The sequence below is a fragment of the Gopherus flavomarginatus genome, chromosome 25 (assembly GCF_025201925.1).
Source record: "Gopherus flavomarginatus isolate rGopFla2 chromosome 25, rGopFla2.mat.asm, whole genome shotgun sequence".
Classification (NCBI taxonomy): domain Eukaryota; kingdom Metazoa; phylum Chordata; order Testudines; family Testudinidae; genus Gopherus; species Gopherus flavomarginatus.
In genome coordinates, this window is record NC_066641.1 from 12095926 (window position 1) to 12118419 (window position 22494).

Here is a 22494-nt window from a genome sequence, read left to right on the forward strand (position 1 = left end):
GGTGGGGAGACATGGTTGGGCCATGAAGAAAGGACGATGGCATCAGCAAGCTGGAGGGAGAAAGAGAGAACAAGAGCATGGACTAATATTTCAGTGCAGGGATCATGGTCTGGAGACCTAGATGAGAAAGCAGCAACATGAATTGAAAAGGGCCGAAAAAGGGAGAGCACGGAAGGGGAGATGAAGGTGGGCAGGCTAGCTGGCTGGTGGTAGGGCTTAGAGGGGAATCACAGGGAGCAGAGGAAACGCAGGGGTCTGAAACTAGAGCATGGCAAAGAGTTGCTGAGAATCAGCAAGAAGTGAAAGGGGTGGGAGTTACTGCAACAAGGGGAGAAAGAGAATGGAGGGAGAGGAGGCAAACCTGTCTCCTATCCCTCCCCTTCTGTGAGCGTGGCCTGAGCAACCCTCCCACTTCCCTGGGAGTGCCAGACTCTGTTTCTCTCTACACGGCATGTGTTCTTAACATGGGTTAGCTCACTCGGGTTAAAATAACAGGGAGGACATGGCAACTCAGCTTTTAATGTGGGTGAGCAGCTCTGTAGGCTTTAACTTGAGCTGCTAACCTGAGTGACGCGCCAAGTTGTGTCCTCGCTGCTATTGTAACCTGAGTTAACACTTTTTGCACTGAAGATGCAGCCTTAGTCAGATTTCCCAAAGATCTCAGCTGTTATCTCAGCCCTTGACTAAAGGGCTGATTTTGCTGGCATCAGCACAGTGCCAAGCTCTTAGCGGTGAGCGTGGCCCTTGTCTAGTAGGGAGACTTGTACTGTTTGTTGCTAGTGTGTGCATGGGGGTGCCATCCTTACTGCTATCTACCTGTCCCATCCCTTCTTATCTTCAAAATCGTCCTTTCCACAGGGCATGCTTCAGAAGGCAGCTTTTTGCTCTGCACCCAACACCAGAACTGTGAGCCAAAGCATGCTGGGTATTGACTCATGCAAATCAAGGCATAGCATATCCATCTCCCTCCCTGCTCCAAGCAGCCGCTAAAACCAGAGGATTCCCTTAGCCCTCTGGGATTTGTGTGCTCCACCCCTATGGAAACCCAAGGCAAAGCTGGCTGAGTAGTCAACCCCATAGTCTAAAGCTGAGGAAAGCCACCAGAATTGTCAGAATTTTTAACGCTTGGCTCATTCCTCCAGAGTGAATTAAACTCATCCTTCCTGAGCTACCTTTGTTCTTAATGGGTGTGTCTAGCCTGAGACTCTCAGCTGGGCCAGGTGATTTCCGTATTAGAATGTACTGTAGGGCTAAATCCTGCCCTGGGTAGAATCCGAGAGGGGAAGCTGGGTTGCTGTGTGCTCAGATCTGCCTGTGTCCAGTTCCTGTCTATCCAGGAGCTTAGATGGTCCTTGCCCACTGATGTTTGAGCGCCTTCCTGAGCTAGAGGTTTGCTCACCCATCTTGCTTGACTGGCATCTCTCAGGCATTCTCCGTCCTGCTGGCAGGGTGATGGATCATCAGGGCATTTCCATCAGGAGCATGCAGATAATCTAGCTCTCACTGGACTAAGTCCTTAATCCTAGATCCGGCCTGTTTTCTCCTGGCAGAGGCCTGGGTTGGTGTCCCCCTGCCTCTGATGCTTTTAAAAAAGATCAGTCTGTAGTGGGTGGATGCAGGGGAAAGAGGCAGCAGTGGGGATTCATGCTTTGCTGTCCTTTTGGAAGCAGTGGCAAAGCTTAGGGATCTGCCTCTGTTGTGGTGACTTATTAGCAGGGCAGCTGGCATGCTGCGTTGACTCCTCTGCCCTGCTGAGCCATCCCCAGGGCTGTGCTGGGGCCTAGTCTGCAAGGTGTTGCCAAATCACGGCAGTTGGGAGACTTTCCAGATTAAAAAGGGACCCTTTGCCCGTCATGGAGAGGGGGCCCATCCTCACCAAGTGGTCTGGTCTTTCACCACTGTGCCCCTTAAATGATCCCTCCCTTGGGTTTAGACTGCGCCCTTGGATTTGAGCACAAGCACTGCCAGCTTGGATTGCAGAAGAGCGTAGGGAATGGAAGGGTTAGTTTTGCCTGAGTTCAGTCACTGCATCTTTAGGGCAGGCAGAGCAGGTTCTCCTCAGAAACCAGATTAGATACAAAGATTTGAGCGGAGAGAGTTAGAAACAAAAAAGTCTTATTTAACACCCCTACCCCCAAGAGAAGCCTGGGTATCCCAACATGGCTTGGTGTGTCTCCACTGTTGGAAAGTGTGTAGGCAGAGATGAGTCCAGCAGGGGGAGTTAAGGACTCCAGGACAAACTTAGCTTTGATTCTCTCTTGCCTGGCCTGTAGGCTGTGATGATGTGATACCAGTTTGATATTCCAGCTCCCCTCCCTTGGGCCTGGGTCCTGCATTTGCAGGGGGTCAGATGAGCTGATCTCAGTGGGTCTCATCTACCCATTGTGATGCTAGCTTCCTTCTTCTAGAGAAAGGGGGAATTGGTAGAGCCCGTAGGAGGATTACTCTGCATGTGTTGTGAATCTAATCGTTACAGCAGCTGCCATGACCGTGAATGGACCCAGGGGAAGGGAAAATGTGATGAACTAGATCAAACTGGATTTAGCACATTTTTATCTTCAAATTGACGCAACAGTCTGCAGACATGAATACATTGAATGGTTTTGCCCAGAACCCTATGACTATTGCCATGTTATCTTTGCCTGGATGCCCTTGCCAGCCTAGGCACAGAGAGCAGTGGGCCAAGAGTTAACTCTCTAGCTGTTTCCTGTTCCCCTACACCTGCTCAGTTATAAATGGGGAGAGTAATGAAGCAGGAACCCTCATTAAGGATAATCGGGATTTAAGTGCTTCCACCAGGGAGCCTTAAAAATCTAGCTTACTGGGATGCAGTGTAAAGGTTAGCTAGCAGGTCGGTCAGCGTAGACCCTTAGAGATTGGTGTGTCTCGTTGCCTGATTGAGGACTCCTTTGCTTCCCTGTTTCTGCAAAACTCTTGGTAGCTGTAAAAACCAGCTGAATTATAAGCCTGTGCGAGGGAAGTTCTATCTGGAAGACGTTTAGTGTTGGACAGCCTTGGCAGGTTCCCAGCAGCGTGCATTCGCTTAGCACAAATTGCTTGTTACCTGGCCATGGGACATCATGGAAAGGATCTGCATGGACATCCATCACCCCCGATGTGTCTGCCTCAGACTTGATTTATGTCTCTGCTGAATGAGTCTGGCAGAGAGGTGTTTAATTGCAAAGAGTTAAAAAGGCATTTTGATACCATGTTTTAAAGGTTGGGATCAGGAAGATGCAGTTGGGCATCTTCGGTTCAGCCTTGCTTTGTTTGCTGTTGGAAGTTGAAAAGGTTTTTGTATGTAACCGAAACCGTAATCCTACTTGTGGCCCAGCTATTCTGCCTTGCACATCAAGAGTAAAATTACCAACACGAGGCCTGAGGCTGTACTCCTTACTCAAGCAGAATTCCCACCGATTTTCAGTGGAAAACTTGTGTGAGGAAAGATGGCAGGATCCATGGCTGAGAATCGGGTTCTTCGTAGCAGATGATGGTCCTGATGGGTGAAGTAGAGAGATCCGAGGCTGATTTTTCCCAGTACCTCATTGGTTTGAGGATCTGATGTTTGTACTACAGAGGAAGATGGCTTAGTCAGTGGAATGGGGCAGGGAGCTGGAAGGTTTGAAATGCCTGTTAATACCCTGATTGCAGGTTCCAATCCAGACAAGGTCTACTCTGGCCAGAAAGAGTTCTGTGTGGTTTGTTTGGTCTGGGTCTTTCAGATAATTAATCTGTTCCGCATGGTGGGACATCAAAGACAGTGGCACTTCTTGGGAGGGTAAGATTGAGACACATCCTGGATCATAATTTCTAGGGAGCGTTTGTGGGAAAGGACGGGTTGATGGTTCCATCAAAAGGGAAACTCTAAGGTAGATGAAATTTGAGCACCGAGCTACTTTGTCCTGTTTAGTTGTCTGCTCCCCCTCACCCCCCTCCCTGCAATGTTTTGCATTTACCACCAAAAGAAGCTGTCTTCATTGTGTGTTTTGTACTAGTGTAAACTGCTGGATTGAGAGCTCCTGGTCCCAGAACAGGCAGCCGCAGTGCAAGCTATCCTGCCATTGTACCTGCTAGTGACCTGGCTCTCCTCTAAGGTTAGGGGAGGTGTTTCCTGGGCTCTGTCATCCTAGCCTACCTTGCCAATGAAAAGGCCCAGAGCTGCTGGTTCATCCTGATTGGGGCGTGTGGACCTTCTTCTTTAAATCATGAGCTTGATGGAGCAGGAATGGCCTCTTTGTTGTGAAGTGCCTGGCGTGTTGTGGACACTGCTGCAAATGCATGCAGTTGGAGAACCCGGTTTCACAAAGGGGTGGGCCCTAAACCACAGCAAATTGGGACTTAATCCTCATTTTTCTGGGCCAGTTTTGCGCTAGTACCCTGGGGAGAAGGCTCTGGAACCATTCACCAATACCCCCAGGAGAAAGTACTCTGTATTCGGGGTCTAAGCTGTGTTCACCTCAAGACTGCTCTCCCGCTTAAGAAATCTCAGTAGATTTGAACAATTAAAGGTGACCCGGGAATGATTATGTTTAAAGGACCTGTACACTTGTTTGCTGCTTTATGATGTGTGAGGAAGACTGCAGGCCTTGGCTTGTTTCTTAACCCATCAGAAGTCAACCTACTACCTAGCACTTGCATTGCTTCTGAAATACAACCCTGGTCCTCTTAGTCCCAACCTAGTACCTTGTCCACTACCTTAGGACTGTCAAATCATATTATCATCCCTTTTGCTGGAGGACTCATGTTTCAGGAGACATCTTAACCCTTACCGGCGGGGGTGAGGAGTCCTTACCAAAGAGATTTCCTTCCACAGGTTTGGACTAAGCCAGTGTTCACCAAAACTGAGCCGTTAGCCAGCCAAAGATCAGCCCACTGCTCTGCCAGTCCTGGCCTAACAGAATACATTTGAAATGCTTTTTAAGGTACTTTATTCGGCCACTTCTGTTGCCCTACCCTGTCCTCCCCTCCCATCCCACGCAACAGCGGTCCTACTTCCGCAGGTTGTCTCATGTTGGGGAAAAATCAGATCTGTAACTCTCCCCTGGAAATAGCAATGCTAAAACTTGTAGTATAGCCAAGGCTCAGATGGATTTCCTGCCATCTCATCTAAGCCTGCTAAATCCCCTGACTGCTCTCTCCACTGACTCTTCCCACTGTTGATTGCACTGGGGAGAACTGGTGTCTGATTGTCTCCCTAGTGTAGACAATACTCCATTCATTCACCCCTATACAGATGCCTTCCCCAGCACTTAGCCTAGCGAGGAACCCTCAATGTAGGTCACAGGGTTTGTCCCGTCAAATACTCCTGCTCTCATTCAAACAGGCTTCACCAGGACTTCAAGAGATACAATTAACTAGGGAGGTGGTCCCTCTAAAAGGGGTCGGGGGAAGCGGCAGCTGCTGTATTTGCCCCAAGTCTCCCTGCCAATTACGGTTTTACAATCACATTTTCCTAGCTGGTTTTTTCATCACTTCTGTGAAAGACCCGTGCAAACACCTTGGGAAATTGACTACATGGGAGCCCAGGAAACTGACTCGACTCAAAGCACTGTCAAGTGTGCGGCGTAAACAAACTGGAAAAGTAAATGTTATTTTTCCTGGCTCTTTGTTACAGGAATGGAAGGGAGGAGGAGGGTTACAAGTAACAATAGTATCAGAGGGGTAGCCGTGTTAGTCTGGATCTGTAAAAGCAGCAAAGAATCCTGTGGCACCTTATAGACTAACAGACGTTAGTCCAAAACGTCTGTTAGTCTATAAGGTGCCACAGGATTCTTTGCTGCAAGTAACAATAGGTTGTTTAAAAAAAAAAAAATCCAGACGGACACATGGTTTGACTGTCCCTTTATCTCCTTTATCTTGAGACTGTAGGTTCATAACTGGGGCTGCTTTTGCAGTTTTTGTATGGGACCAATGAACTGCTGGGCCCGAATTTGACATAATGGTGCTAAAAGACCATGGAAGGTAAAACCTGGTGTCTTTGTAACAAAAAGAAGTAAACCCCCCTGGAAAGTAAGATCCATCCTGGAAGACTTATTTTAAATATCCCATTGCCGCTGTAGTTTGCAGTCAAGGGTGTTTTCTGCCTCTTGCTGGTGCAATACGTTCTAATGCCCAAGTTCTGGATGCCTTGAACATCTCATTTATTTATATTCTGGTAGCACCTAGGGATCCCAGTTGCACTGGGTGCTGTACAGACAGCAGAGAGACACATGCCCTGCCCCACAGAGCTGACAGTCAAATTGATTAGAGTCCTACTTATTTTATTGGCCCCCAAAATTTAAAGGTCCCGTGTTTCCTACCCTTTCTGCTTTTTCCTCAGGGCCGATCCAACGGCAAACCCTTCTGCTGTGTCGTAGATGCCCTAGGTTGATTTAGTCTCATCCTGTTTCCCCAAGCAATAAAGCATCTCCAACTTCTTATTAATTAGATTGGGTTCAGGAGGGAGAAGGAAGTTAAATCTTCAATGCTTTGGGTTGCCTTCCTGAAGGATCCCATTAGCAGATTCCTATGAACGGTATTGTCGTCATGCTCAGTTCTTCCCCTTTAAAACTTCTCCCTCCTCGCCTTAAGCAGATCTGAGCAAGGCCTGTGGGAGCCTTCAGTGGCCCATTACAGCTGTGATTTGCTGCAAGCCAAAAGACTCTTCTCTCTGTCTCCTGCGGTGATGTAGGCCTTGGCAACCCCAAGCTTCATTCCCATCCGTCTCACCACGCCGTCAGTATCGCTAGTGCGCAGCGCTGCTTTGTGTGTCTCCCCAGTGCGGTGTCAAAGTGGCTTTTGTAGTATCTGTGGTACTGTGCTGTTAATGCCAGAGTGAAAACCCCAACGCTGACCTAAACTCCCCCTTTCCCCGCCAACTATGTCCACTGTTCCCTTTTCACCGGTGGGCCTGTTGGTACCTTTCCCCTCCCAGCTGAGATCCCCATATCCTCCTGCCCATTCTTCCCAAACCCATTGTCCATTAGAGGTACCAAAGCTGGGTTGACTGTTTCTCATGCATATCTTAGAATTCCCATACTAGATCAGCTCAATGGCCTCTCCCGCTCAGTGTCTTGTGCGCCATACCAGAAGGTGCAAGAAATCTTGCAGCAGGAGGTTATGGAGTAATCTGCTGGTTGGAGAGATTTCTTCCTAATTTCATAGATTCATAGATTGTAGGACTGGAAGGGACCTCGAGAAGTCATCAAGTCCAGTCCCCTGCCCTCAGGCACTTAGAGATTGGCTCTGCCCTAACACAGCGACAGTCCAAAACTCTTGGTTACTTTTAAAATCTTTGCTCCGGCTATTCTTGCTCTCCAGAAAGATGGCTGGTCCCTTCTGGAATTCTGCTAAACTCTTGACTGCAATGACATCATGGGGCAATGAGTTCCACAGACTAGCTATGCCCTCGCTGCTCCCCCGATGGGGCAGAGTGAGCATCCAGATCCCGCTCTCTTGGTCTGACTAGAGTGGTGTGAACACAACTGGAATCTGGTTATTGTACATGTTGGCAGGCTCCTATTTTTCCTCCTTGTCTAGTTAAGATCATGTTTCCGTTTGGTTAAAACAGTACTGTGCAATCCTGCTGGTTTAAGATCCAAAGCAGAGGGTAATGGCATTAAATGCTTTAGCTCTGCTCCAAGAAAAACCTCTTGCCTACGCTTCTGGCTAGATCATTGCAATCATCAGATAGAATAGAAATCTGTGTTCTTGGCACTCTGTGTACATAGAAGGAGCGAATAGTCCCTTCTACTCTGAATCAGATCTGATATGTAAGTTGAAGGTCCAGAATTCAAGTGATTCAGCCACAGGTGGTTGTTTGCAGACTAATGGTGTGGGTGTGTGTACATGCACAATTTGCGGTCCTAATATTTTCATGAATCAAATTCAGAAATCCCACCTTTTATGTATTTTTGAGACTTTGCTTCGGATCAGGTTCAGTGCGGTACAGTGAAACTTTAGATTTCTGGACATGAAATCAAGAAGGCACTGTTATGATCGCAGCATCATGCAGGCCATACATTAGTAACCAATGGCACCTTTCAGGGTGCATCTACTGCAGGTGCCCTGCTTCTCAGAGACTGGATGATGATCCAATTCTTTATAGCAGAAAGGTCTGGCCCATCTTGATCAGCCCATGTTGCAGGGTGGGCCATCGATCGTGGAACTGAGCCCCTGGGCCAAGCTATGGTGATCACTGGCCCAGAACAGCTCTCTGATTAGGAGACAACTTAAGGTTCATTACATTTATAGCCTGTTGGCCGATAAAGGCCATTCCTGGCTCTGTCCTCACTGGTCCCTGCCATTCTCAGTAATTACAGCTATCCGATCACTGCTTTCTTTTGCATGCTCTGTGATCCCAATCTTGCAGTCCGTGGCCTAGTCTTTAATAGAGCTGGTTGGGTTTTCTTTTTTCCCCTCCTGGAAAATGGTAACTTTTTTTGTTCAGCAAAAATTTGGAAACACAAACACTTCAGTTGACACTCTAAATATTTTGATTTGGATCTGCTTCTAGGGTGCCTCATGGGAGTTGTAGTTCAAATGCCCTATGCTCCCTTCTAGAGGCCAGGCTGCCTGGTTGGACTACATCTCCCATGAGCTCTCCCCTTGGAGAGGTAAAAACAGTGTGTCTTGGAAATCCCTGGCCGTGATCATTATGGGAGACGTCCACTTGGGAACCCTAACCCAGATAGGAGAATGGAGACCTTTAGGCAACTGCCCTATAACTCCCATGAGGCCATCAGCGGCATATCCAAATTGAAATACTTCAGTTTGAGGGGAAATGGTTTTTGATGAAAAACAGATGTTTGTGCAGAAAGTGGGTACTTGTTAATGCTGGCATCCCATCCTTTCCAGCCAGGGGACAGGACGTTCCCAAGTTACAGCGAATCAGGTGGGATAGCTGAGGCACGATTCAGCTTATCTAGCTGCCTAAATGTGTGCTGGCAAAGGGAGGCAGGATCCACTACAGCGGGTTGTGTTTGATGGGTTTGCACCTCAAGTATTATAGCTCCCAATGTACTTCGAGGTGCCATTGCAGCTAGTTAGCTGGGCATTTTAGTAGCCAAATTAGAGACCTGCAAAGGGTTTGTTTTTAACTGGGGTTGTGCCCTTTATTTTGTTGCTTAATGGTGTAAACTTGACAGCCTGAAACTGATTAAAAAGAAATAAAAATCTTTTTTTAACCTTAAAACTATTAGAAATGTCACCTCTGACTTCGTTGGCGAACTCATTAGAGGGTCCCTGAGGAGGTTTTGTTGACTTTAATGGAATAATGGGTGTTCTTTAGTAAAGGTTTCTTTTATCCAAAATGTTAACAGGCCATTTTAATCAATAGCTATTGACCAATACAAACCAACCCGCCCACCCAATAGTCTGACTGCAAATGTCTTCCCGGCCAGTGGCTCAGCTTTCACTGGCTTGGTTCTCATGATGTCGTCATGGCGCAAAGTGTTCAGTCCGGAAAGAAAGACCCAGTTCAGACAAGCCTTGAATTTCTACTGTGGGGGAAAAAAAGCAGGGAGAAAACCCTTAACAATAAAAAGAGAGAGAAAGAACCCTTCAATGCTTCTCTTCCTGGCCTAAAGAGGCAAAAAAAGAGGGCACTGGCTTACTTTTCATCCCACCTCCTCTTCAGTTCACGTCTACAGTAACTCATAACATTTTCAAAAGCACTTAGGTATAATTTGCGAAGTGACTGGAGCTTTCAATGAGACTTAAGTGCCAGTGAGATTTACGCTCCTAAATTTGACCCATTGTCTACACTGTGATTCTACCCCAGGTACAATAGAGTTAAAAGCTGTAGTGTGGATAATACGTCACCACTGTCTTGACACCAGGCTGAGAAGCCTTGGACAGAGGATGAATTCTACTCCAAAAACCACCATGTGGTTGTGGCATGTTTCTTTTACTGTGTCTGAGTGGGGGAAAATGTGTGGGCCACATGCTAACCTGATGTTGTAAGATCCCTGGGTTAGAACATGCATTTCTAACATGATTATATCCTCATGGGCAAGTAAAAACAGCTATGGTGGCCATGCGTTTCAATGGTGTGGGGGTGGGAGCCTGACTTGAGACCTCTTCAAAACTCTGATTTTTCAGAGGGTGGGTGCTGAGCACCTTCTGAGAACCAGGCCCCTTTAAAGAAGTCTCGAGTGGAGCCCCTGAAATCACTAGCCACTTTTGAAAATCTTGCCTATTTTCGCATGGTGGATGGAGGTGGGCGGAGCCTAAGTAGACACAACCAGTTCCCATCCATGTTGCATGTGTGGAACAAGAATGGGGAGGGGTATAGAACAGTTTCCATACAAGGAGACACTAAACAGATGGGACTGTTCAGCTTAGAAGGGAGCCAACAAAGGGGTGGGAGGAGGGATGTAATGGGGGTTTATAAAATCAGGAATGGGGTGGAGAAAGTGTATAGGGAAGTTTTATTTATCTTTTCACATAACACAAGAGTCAGGATCACCCAATGAAATTAATAGGCAGCAGGGTTACAACCAACAAAGGGAAGTACCACTTCACAGAACACAGTCAACCTGTGGAACTCCTTGCCACGGGATGTTGCAAAGGTCAAAAGTATAACTGGGTACAAAAATGAATTGGTTAAGTTCATGGAGGATAGATCCATCAGTGGCCATTGGCCAAAATGCTCAGGGACATGATCCCATGCTCTGAGTGTCCCTAAACCTCTGACTGCTGGATGCTGGAAATGGGTGACAGAGGATGGATCACTTGATATTTACCTGTTCTGTTCATTCCCTCTGGGGCACCTGGCATTGGCCACTGTTGGAAGACAGGGACATTGGGCTGGATGGACCGTTGGTCTGACCCAGTATGGCTGTTCTCATGTTAACAATGATGAAACCAGGTCCCTAGCTTGCTGATAGTCATGGGGTCTGTTTAGCAGGGGAGGAAGAGCTGGCTAATGGGGTCTTATCTCAGATTTCTAGTCGCGAGGCTTTGAAGGAGTCAATGGCACATCCTTTGTGGCTGCTGTTTGGCTGCAGATTAACCCTTTGCAGTAATTCTGGCACACAGGCCCCAATTCTGCAAACTGCATATGCACGTGCTCCACTCGGCCTCTCGGGCAGCTCCTTGGACATTACAGTTAAGCAAGTGGGTGCTGTTGGGCTGCTGTAGCAATGGCAAGGTTGAATATTTCCAGAATGAGGAGCTAGAAATGTCCTAATGTGTGTTTCTAAATAGTCAGCTTTTTAAAGCCTCAATGGATGTAGCGGTGTGGTAAAGTGGATCGAGTGCTGGGCTGGGACTCAGGAGACCTGGGTTCTGTTCCTGGCTCAGCTGTTGGCCTGCTGGGTGACCTCTTGGGCAAGTCACTTCCCCAATCCTTGCCTCAGTTTCTTCATCTGTAAAATGGGGATAATGAAACTGCTCCCCTTTGTACAATGCTTTGAGATCTATTTATCAGAGGGTAGCCGTGTTAGTCTGGATCTGTAAGAGCAGCAAAGAATCCTGTGGCACCTTATAGACTAACAGACGTTTTGGAGCATGAGCTTTCGTGGGTGAATACCCACTTCCTCAGATACATGCATCTGAGGAAGTGGGTATTCACCCACGAAAGCTCATGCTCCAAAACGTCTGTTAGTCTATAAGGTGCCACAGGATTCCTTGAGATCTATTGATGACAAATGCTATATAATAGTGAGGGGTGGTTGTTATTAAATGTCAGACATGGTCTATACAAAAATAAATCCCATCACCCATGCATGTGAATTGATGCTTGAGAAGAAAAAGCAAGTGGGGAAAAGGAAATGGAGCGTAATATTGAAATCAAAGCAGACAGGGCCTATGTCTCTTGACTGTGTTGTGTACAGCGCGCAGCCCAACAGGGCCAAATGGTGGTTGGAAATCAGTGTGAGCTGTCTCATTGGTCTTGCAGTTTCCAGCAAGGTTATTTTTAAACACCTGTTGCTCTTTCACTGAGTGCCATGACTCTGACGGCTGCTGCTTTAAGTACTGATGGGAAAGAGGAAGGAGTAGGGGCTAGTAGCTAGAGCAGGAGAATAGGCAGCAGGATTTCTAGGTTCTGTTCACAGCTCTGCTAGTGACTCACTCAGTGACTTGTGCCTCAGTTTCCCTACCTGTGAAATGTTTCACGAGACTGACCCACCTTTTGTAAAGTTCTTTGAGATCCTCTGTGAAAGCTGCTAGAGAAGGGCTAATGCTCATTACTCCTCTCCCTCTTCTCTGCTGCCTTAACACGGAGACACAGCACTTCTTGTTATAAAATGTCAACAAGGCAGCTGGGCCATTTAAATCTCTGCTAGGCTTTTTCTTGACTTGGGCTACAGTAAAAGCAATGGTAGCCAGCCATGGGTTGTTCCTCGGGACTTTCTCTGCACCCTGCTGTGTTGCACTAACTTGTGCGGTGCCTCTCAGAGCAGAAGGGAAGGGGGTTTTCCACAGGCTGTCTAAAGAACTCCCCTCTTTGTTTGACATTCAGTACATGTGATCAAATATCATAATCAGTGAACGTGCTGGAGAAAGGTAGTCTGTGCTAAATTGCTGTTATTTACTATGTTTTACTGTAGCAGCTCCAGGGAGCCTCACTGCTGGACCAGGACTCTTGTGCTAGGAACAGATTCAACACCCTCTGTCTTTTAACAGAGGCTTGAATCACCTCCTTTCGGGGATGGCCAGGTTCACTCTGCAGCCCCTTCCTTCAATACACCCTCATGTATAGTCTTCTTCTTTGTTTTAGGTCGAGTGCTGGCACGTCTTTTGGCAGCTGATGCCTGACTGGAGTTTGCGTTTAGCCAACGCCCGTCTGAGAGTCCCTGCTCATTGTGGAGGGTGATGGTCCCATGGCACCTTGGCATCTTTAAGCCTTCTTCCTTCGTAAGTAACCAGTGGTCGAGGAGCTGCATCAATCCCAACTGCAAGGGCTGGCTGCAAACGGTCCTGTTGTAATGGGGTTTTGTGTATCTGCTAACTGGGGGCGGGGACTGTGCTAGAAAGAGAGAAAGCTCAAGGCAGGTGAGGAATGGTTTAGAACAATCTATAAAGGCAGAAAGGAAATGAGATGCCACTAAGCCAACCTGCACTGGATAACGTCTAGCATGCTTATAAAGTGTCCTCCCACCGGTAGCTGCTTCCCAGTGGATAACAGCCTCCTACTGCTACCAGCTAATGTTGTTGTTTGTTCTGTGGCAGCACCGGGGAGCCCTGGTTGTGGCTCCCATTGTAGGTTGTAGGGCTGCTAATTGTGTAATTAAAAAACCAGCGCGATTCAGGGACCGATATATACTGAGCCCTGAAGACAGCACGACAGAGCATGTTTTGTAAATGGTAGGAATGTAAAACGTAGAGCGGGAGATGGAATGGAACGCTGCGTTGTATTACCCTGTTCAGCCAGGAGAAGGTTCCATGTGTAACATACCTGAGCTGCTAATCGCAAGAGCTAGCGGTGAACTGAAGACACATTTCTAGTGTCTCTCTCTGGGATAGAAGCTCTGTAGCCAGTCCCTATTTGGAGATGTGGCAAAGCTGAAGTTCTGGGGCGCCAAAAGTGGCATGTTCATGAGTGATCCTGCAACCTTTGTTGCTGCTTTCCTTGTTTCCGCTCTCCTCTGGGTGTCTTTACTTCTGACACCAGGTCATGTCCCTCTTGCACACGGTAGGCTGCAGGGCTGCTACTTGCAGGTCAGACTCTTGTACTGGATGTGGACTGGCTGCAGAGTCTGGATCCAGATCAGGGTGCTGTGGCTCTGGGCTCACCGTAACGGGAAGCCAATGGGCAGACTGTGGCCATAGGAAGCTGTTTGCAGCTACTCCCTAATCCACTCCCTGCAGCAGGTGTTGCTTTATTCTGAACAGTGGGCTGGGATATTGGCTGCAAACCAAACATGGACAAAACATCCAGGATCCAAGTTAATGGCTGCAGGTGGTCAGCCATGAAGGCCGCACCTGTCCTTTGGGGATCCAACCTAATTTATTGATCCATTTCCAGACACTGAGGATACACTCGTGCTAAGCCCGGGCTTTGACTCGGGTTTGAGCCCGAGCCCTTTTCTGACCACACACAAGACAGCAAGCACTCAGGACCCAGCTATGAAACCTGGGTCCTGCAATTATAAACCTAGGTTTTACAATGCAGGGTAGATGCTCAAGCCACGGGCATAGAAACACCATGTCCCCAAGCCCGGGCCTCACAGACCTGGGTGTACAATGCAGTGTAGACGCACTCTGGGAATGGAGGTGTTGGAAGGGCCGGGAATTACCCAGTAATGCCTGCCATATGTGGAAACATGAAATAGCCACCAGATGTCGCTCTCAGCACAGTGACTGTGTATCACTGTGGTCAGGATTTCCTAACGAGTGCGTTTAAAGTTAACGAAAGTTAGTCTGTCACTTTAAATTTTCCCAGCTATGCTTCTCCATCCAGATACTATTTATATCTGGGTTACAGGTTTCCGCTGTAATGACCTGTTTCCTTCCAAATCTGCTACCGCCTTTGCTTAAGTGTTTTGAAAAAGAATTGTCCTCTCAAATGGATGCTTGCTGCTGCATTTGATGCAAAAAGCCATGGAATTCTCCATTAATAATAACACACAACTCCTATCTAGTGTTTTTCATCCCCAGCTCTTCAAGTTTTTTGCCACAGAAGATCAGTGTTGTTATCCCTCCATTTTACAGAGAGGGAAACTGAGGCACGGGTAGGGTAATGACTTGCCCAAGGTCGCACAGGAAGTCAGTGGCAGAGCTATAAATAAAACCCAGGTGTCCTGACTCTCAGTCCAGTGCTCTATCCAGTGAGCTGCAACGCTTGGTGGCATGTTCTAGGCCTGGCACTTGTTTATTAAAACCGATATCGTGTGGCAGGCAGAGTCTTTATTTTTCCCTGTTTGTTTTTTTTTTAAGAATAATTTGGATGACACTGGACTAGAGTTGATCTTGTGAATAAGTCATTGGACTGAGGGTCTAGACCTCAAAATTCAAACCCCTTGTGGGACACTGGGTAAGTCACGCCGTCCCTTTATGCCTCAGTTTCCCTTACCTGCAAAATGGGGACAATGACAGTTCCCTGCCTCACAATGGGGGTGGGAGGGGAGGGGGATTTGCAAAAATAAAGGCTTTCATGTGTGCCAGCTGCAGGGGCTGTGTGAACACCCAAAGGAGTTCAAAGCCACTGGAATGCTGCTGGTTTCAAAGTGCAGCTCAGATGCTGATGTGATTAGGTTGAGTTGTTTGGCTCAGGAGAGCAGGTTAAAAAATGGAGCAGGAAAGGGAATAATCCAAGAGCACAGGATCTATATCAACCTATTTAATGTACAATACGCGCCTTCCGTATCCTGTGGGGTGTGTTCTGTGTACTCTAGATGACCTATCCCTGATACAGAGCCCATCAGCTAGAAGTGTGTGTGTGTGAATCAGATGGGTTGTGGGGGAAGAAAATTGGTCTTAAACACTGTTGCCAATGCTCATGCTTTTCTTGTAATGTTTGCAGTTTTTCTCAAAGCCCCAGAGTCCCTGGTTTAGGTGCGAATCTCGGCTTTCAAATACAAAGCAAGTTTCTAGTCTTCATGGGTCAAAGAAATCTCAAAAACGTGAATTCTTGGCTCAGACACCAGAAGGCCAAGAAAGAATCCCAAATGTGTGATTTGTTTAAAAACAAACAAACAAACAAAAAAACCTCTGATGTTTGTTGGTCTGTTGATAGTTTGGGGCCTGACTCATGCTTTTTGAATGCTGCTTTAATGACGCAGAGCTTGTGATTTCAAATACCTTTGCCCAGACGCTAGTCTGAGAGGTTTGCAACCCCTTTAGCTCTCTGTGGGTCACCTGTCACCCCTTCCAGCCCTGCTAGCTTCCAGCAGTTTGTAAGTTATTTTCTACTTGGACCAGAACTCAACAATGGAAGATACTGTTCCTCCAACGATGCTCAGGACTCTGGTGCATGTGTCTGTCCTGTCTTGTTTCTCTGTGGAGGATCCAGCCTCTTTTCTGGCCACACGAGGGCACTGCAAACCAGTAAACCCCCCCCATCCCCCTTCCCACACACATGCCGGTTGGGTTGGAATCTCTTAGGCAGCTGTGCATCCTAACAAGAGACCCCCTTTCCCACCCCTCTCCTATGTGCCTTGGGGAGAGCAACCTGCTGTCAAAGCTTCCATCCGTGTGGGACCTGGGTTTCCGTTCCCCGCTGCCCGCTTGTCCTGGCGTTTCACGCTTGGCCTCCAGGCGAGATGGGCTTGGCTTGCACATGATTAATTTTGGCCCCATGGCTCTCGTGAGCCAAGAGGGACTAGGGAGACTGCTAAGGTGGCTACCTGGGGAATGTGGCTGGTGAATGGGGAGGGGAGGGGAGGTGGGTGCCCCAAGAGGTTTCTGTGCAGGATCTAGCACATGGCAGTTCCAGGGAAAAGCCCTTGCAACCTGCATGAGCTGGGCTGCCAGTGGCGATCAGGAAGGTGCTTGGCCTTAGCATAGGGACGAGACAATAGGAACTTGTGCTTAAGGCCCTGGATCAGGACTCTGGAGAGCAGAGTTTAATGTCATGCTCTGCCACAGACTCCCGGTGTACCATGAGCATGTCACTTAGCCCCTCTGGGATACTACAGTGCTGGGGCCCAGATGAGCCCTGAAGATAGGCAGTGACAGGCCGTAGTCTGGTGGTCTTCTGGGCTCTCTCTGCTCATGGGACCATTCCGCGTGGAGAAGATATGTGTTCAGACCTGTGCCACACTCTTCTCTGCAGGAGTTAACTGGCTTTGTGCTCGTACAGCCGAGTGGCAGGATTTGAACTCGCAACCTTCAGCATGTCCGTTACTGAAATCTCCTAGGTGGAAGCTGTAGCAGACATGTGAGAGGACCAGCCACTAGAGGGAGATGTGGAGCATGCACAGGACAATGTGTTGCACGGACATCTTCCTTGATAGGGCTGAACTCATCTGCCTCCCCCTGAACTTTGCTTACAAGAGGGACCCAGGATCCCTGCTTCTCCCAGGGCCTGTGAACCAGCCTGCTCCCCTACAGTGGCTCTCTGCAGTGCTAAATTGATCACAGCTCCTCCCCCTCCTTCGTTACCCCTCCACTCGGGGTACAGAGTGGGCAACCCATCCACTGGAAACAAGGTGGAGACAGCAATGGTGGGAACTTGTTTGCATGAAGCCTTGGTTAGGTGATTTCAAGCAACAAATGGAAACACATCAGCGCTGAATGCTTTGGGCACTTTGAATTGTGCCAAGACCTTGTGTGTGCAAATCCTGCAGGATTCCCACTGAACTCGACCCGTAGTTAACTGTTGAAACCTTCTTCCCGTGTTGCTCCTGGCCAGTTGCTGATCCACAGAATGTGCGTGTGGGTCCAGAGCAACCTCATCCTACTTTAATCAAATAGCTTGCTGAGAAAACAACCATCCTCAGAGACAGCTGGCGCAGTGGTTAGGACACTTGCCTGGATCTCAAGAACTGGGTTTAATTCCCAGCTCTGCCACACCCCTCCTGTGACCGTGGGAAAGTCACTTAGCCTCCCTGTGCCTCAGTTTCTCCATCTGTGCAATGGGGATGACAGCCCTACTCTGCCTCCCAGGGATGTTGTGAGGATAAATACAAGATTGTGGAAATGCTCAGATACTAGGGTACTGCGGGGGAGTAGGGGGGTGTCCTAAAAGTGCTTAAGAATGACATAAAAAACCAGCAGGCCCGCTCATTTAATGACCAGTTCAGGGTGTTTGGGACAGAGCAGTGATTCTCAACCGGGGTATGCAAAGGTTCTCCTGGGGTATATCGACTCATGTAGGTATTTGCCTAGTTTTACCACAGACTACGTGAAAAGCACTAGCGAAGCCAGCGCCAACTAAAACGTCATACACACAGTGACTTGTTTATACTGCTTTATATACTATATCCGTGTTTCTCAACCTGGGGAGTTGCAATTTATTTTGTCTTTACGTGATGTAAAGGAGAAAGTCAGCAATTTTCAGTACTAGTGGGCTGAGACACTTTTTTGTGTTTTTATGTCTGATCCCGTGAGCAAGTGAGATGAAACTTGGAGTGCACAAGACAAATCCACCTCCTTGAAGGGGTACAGTAGTCTGGAAAGGTTGAGAACTACTGGGTTAGAGGTCACAGAGCCCAAATTTCCCTCCACCACGTGTGGAAAATGTCAATGAAACATGCTTCTGTTTCAGTGGTTGGTCAGGGGCTCCTAGAAATGCCTCAAAATTTGGAATTTCTAAGAAGAGCCAAGTTTTTGAAAAAAAAAATCATTCAATTTTCTGCCCTTATTTTTTTGACCAGCTCTGGTTCTGTCTGTTCAACCCGGATATTAAACCAGAAACCCGATGCAGGTTCCCATGGCTGGGGCTTGGTTCAACACCTCGCAGGGTTGGGAGCCTGCTGCCCTGGGCTGTGGTATGAAAGGCCCTGCAGAGCTCTCCAGAGTTCCTGCTTCGGTCATCAAAGACGGCGAGGGAGCTAAATTTGTGGATGCCACCAGAGGGGAGTTGGAAGTGGAGGAGCCTTCGTGAGGAGTTTCAGCAGGACCAAGCTGAGCCTGGCAATTGAGCGCCCGTCCGGCAGGGCCAATCCAAGGTTAATCACAGAGAATGATTTGAACAGCTCAGATGTGGTGGTTGGTCCTCCGTTTTCACTCAGAGAAAAAGAAACCTCTCTTCTGTCTGTGCTACTTATGTGGCCACATCATCGTAGTGGCTGGGCATCACACACTCTCTTAAGGCATCTATCCTCACAGCACCCCTGGGAGGCAGGGTATTGCTATTATCCTTACTGTACAGGTGGGGAAACTGAGGCACAGAGCAACTAAGTGATTTGCCTAAGATCATACAGTATGTTTGTGACAGAGCAGAGAATTGAACCTGGGTTTCCTAAGTCCCAGGTTAGCACCTAGCCATGGGGCTATCCTTCCTGAAAGATCAAGGTGGCCTTGGGTACAGCTGCCTGCAAACCTCTGCTCAGTACCGATCCCTGCGTTTGACCATCACCCTTCCACAAGCTGAAAAGTGTCACATCCCTGAGTCAGAATGGGAGGGACGTGGGATAGAGCGAGGGAGACTGAAGGGACAACTGAGTGGCAAATCCCATCGGCATCGGTGTCAATTTCAGCCTAAATCTTGCCATTTTGCAAGATTCTGCCAGCAGGTGCTGTAGAAAACCCACGTGCGAGCTGGGCCAAGTTGCCACCTCCACCTGGTTGTTCTAGTCCCTCGCCGCCTTCTACGTGATTTGCACTTAGGAAGCTTGATTGGTTTAGTTTAGTGGGAGATTAGAAGGCGATTTGATCGGTAACTAGCTAGACAGGGAGAAGATTCCCGCTAGCAGGAGGCTCCAATCTGGCAGAGCAAGAGCCAATGGCTGGCAGCAGGAGCAGAGAGAGATTCAGGCTAGAAATGAGGTGCAGAATTTGGAGGGAGGGGAATTAACCACTACGGCTGTGGTGGATTGTCCATCACTTGAAGTCTTCCGTTCAGGGCTGGATGTCTTTCTAGAAGCTCTGCTCTGGCTCAGCTGTAGGATCTGGGCTGGAGGCGGGGACCCGGGGAGGGGGATGTCGCTGGCCCGTGCTACGTGGGAGATAAGATTCTAGGAATCTGCCAAGGGAGCTTCACTTATTGAACTTGCAATGTCAGATTCCCCCACCTCCCTGGTGCTGGAGCCCAGCCCAGAGCTGTAGGGACCCAGCCTCTAGGAGTTAGGGGCAGCCTGGCTCCATGGTCCTTTCAGGCCTTGTGCGGTTTGCTACAATGGGGTGGAGTGCGGTGCAGGCCCCAGGGACCTGGAATGAGACTTCCCCAGCCCAGCCGCCCTTTGAACTCCCAGGCTTGGCCCTGGCCTGGCATCTCCGAGCTCAGAGCTTGGGCGTTTGCCCCCCAGTGCGGTAGGGGCACCAGGCACGCTGGCTTCCCTTGCTGGGGCCAGCAGGCCACCTGCTCCGACTCCCCGCAGCCCTCTGCGGCAAAGGCTGCTCGAATGCAGCACAGCACTGAATCAATGAAGAGTCAAATCTCCAATTAGCGTTAAAGTGACTCCAGCGAAGCTCGGCAGGTTCCTGAGCCCCAAATGCTCTGGCCCCTTGAGCTGCCTCCTGCCCCAGGATCTCAGCCCCCTTTCAGATCACTCCTTTGTGCCCCGTCCTTTTCCACCCAGACCTGTCTCTTATATTTACTCTGCCTGCTCCTGTCCCAGAGCTAAAATGGAGCAGGGGCTCTCTTCCCTCCTCCCCCCGCCCCAATCGACCAGCCCCCTCCTGCCTGCTTCCACAGTTACTGCGCCTCGAGCATGGTGCCAGGCGCCGTACACAGGTCCTGGCTGCTGGTGAGGTTTGTCCACCGGCCAGGTCCCTTCTTTGCCCCCGCCCCTACCTGCTTGGTGGCTAACGCAGGGCTCAAGCCACCAGAGCGTCCCGGCCACTGGCAACTGTCTCCTAGTCTGTGGCTTCTGGCCCTGGCTGTGTATTTTCCTGTCATTTTCCTTGGCTAACGTGTGTCTGCAGAGGGGTTGCAGGGCACTTGGATGTCACAGTGACAAGCAGCCTGCGAGCCAGGAAACACCTGGTCGTTTAGCCACCTGGCCACTTTTGCCAGCTGTTGTTCTCTGTAACCGAGTGTCCGGCAACTGCAGCTGGGGCTAGGCCCGTGGGCACTAGGCGCTGTACAGACAGAGTAAAAGAGTGTCCCTGCCCCCAACAAGCCGACGGTCTAAATAGTAAGGCAGACAAAGAGGAAGGGAAACTGAGGCACAGAAGCAGGGAAGGACTGGCCCAAGGTCCCACAGCAAATCAGTGCCAGAGCTTGGACTAGAGCACAGGTCTCCTGCATCTCCACCCAGTCCTTTCTCCACCGGCCATGCTGCCTTTCTGGGTAGATGTCTGTGCCCCCTCTGTTCTGTCTTCCAGCTTCCAGTCAGGCCTCTGCCATCAGCCCATGTGTCCCTCCTCTCTTCCCCCGGTGTTTGGTTTCCCCTCCACCCTGCCTGGCCTTCTGGCGTTTCCCATATCCCCTGCCCTGAGAGGGAATGCCCGCTGGGCACCCTGGCTCCGCTGGCCCATTTGGATTCATTTCTCCCAGCGGGAAGGGCAAGGGGGAGTTGGCACGGAGTCCACCCTGCATCTGCGGGCACAATCAATAATGAGCGTCTTGCCAGATTCAGTGATTCGTATCCCAGCTGTCACATCATTACAACGCTCTCCTCCCCAGGCCTGTTATCCGCTGTCTGTCTGTCCCATCCGTTCGGGGGGAGGGCACGGTAACTATTTGGGCAGGGGTGTTCTACCCCGCAGAGGCCTTTGCATTGGCTTGTAGCTCCTGCCCACTCTGCTCCTCGGGGCCCACCCTAGCCTTCCCAGCTTCGGCCCTGGGACCCCAAGTGGCCAAGAGGAGCCATGCGAGTTGAAGAGCAGCAGGGCACAGCTGATGATCCACCAGCCATGGAGATCAGTGCGTGCACACACACACACGCACCCGCCCGAACAGACTGGCACGGGTGCTGCTGGCTGAGGTTCAGAGAACCCTCCCCTATTCCTCTCGCTCAAATCAAAGCGCAGCTGTGCCAAGGCGGAAGGGGGACTGGGGTGGAATGGGCCAGGAATTGCACGTTTTCACCTGCCATTTAATTGGATGTATTTTTAATTAATGGTGCCTCTGGGACCAACATGAGACAACATGATCTCTGAATAGGGACAAGGGAGGAATTGGGAAAGGTACAAGGATTGGACTACAGGGTGCGCTTACTGCGAAAACACCGCCATCAATCACGCGCTACTTTCAGCTCCGGACTCTTGGCTGGGGATCAGCGCGGAGGGAAAGGGGGGAGTGGGGAAATGAAAGTGAATATTCCAGCCTCTGCCATTTAACCAGCTTGGGGGAGGGGGAAAGTTTGCCCTAAGAGGGTTATGAAGAGGAGAACCCTTCAGCACAGACGAGAACCACATATTTTGCAAGGTCTCAGCGGCTGGCCCTGTTGAGAAGGGTTCCCCTCACTGATGTATCGGAGCCACTCCCAAGAGGTAATAACCCAATAATCATCCTCCCTGGTTCACCTTATTTCTGTTAATTGATCTCCAAGTGCTTTCTTGAGGAGACCAGGATCATTCTCCCCATTTTCCAAGTGGGGAAACTGAGGCACAGTCACCTAGCCACCCAGTGGCCAAGCTGGGATAAGAGACCAGATCCCCTGGGTCCCCACGATGGTTCTGTCTTTGCATGGATGGACAGACGGGTGGACCTGGGCTGTAACGCCATCTCCAGTCCACTTTCCCCACCCCTAAGTGGAGACCATTGGTGGTACCAACCAACCGGCCTTTGAAGATCCTCAGCACCTACTCTAGAGCTGGGGTGGGTGACCCATGGTTCATTGCCTCCAGGACAGACAGGGGTGTCCTCCAGCCGCTCTGGAGCAAGCAACAAGACACCACTTGGTGCCAAGAGCTTGACCCCAGAGGGAGGCTGCTCAGAAGAGGTGAGGAGTCCTCCCTCCCAGCTGTTCTCCTTGTGCCTATACCCAGCCCTTGGCTGGAGTACGGGGAACCCGGGGT

General features: G+C 49.4%; 1 protein-coding gene across 3 annotated transcripts in view; it reads left to right on the forward strand.

The window, feature by feature from the left end:
- The window catches only part of CDK12 (cyclin dependent kinase 12), a 70852-nt gene that overhangs the window by 39061 nt on the left and 9297 nt on the right, over positions 1 to 22494 (forward strand). For 2 of the 3 annotated variants that reach the window (XR_007771534.1, XR_007771535.1), the window contains exon 14: positions 12704 to 12840. The gene's annotated coding sequence lies outside the window, so the exon portion shown is untranslated. Of the gene's footprint in view, positions 1 to 12703; positions 12841 to 15448; positions 15523 to 22494 lie in introns of those variants that run through there. The other variant, XR_007771533.1, reaches the window with a different exon arrangement.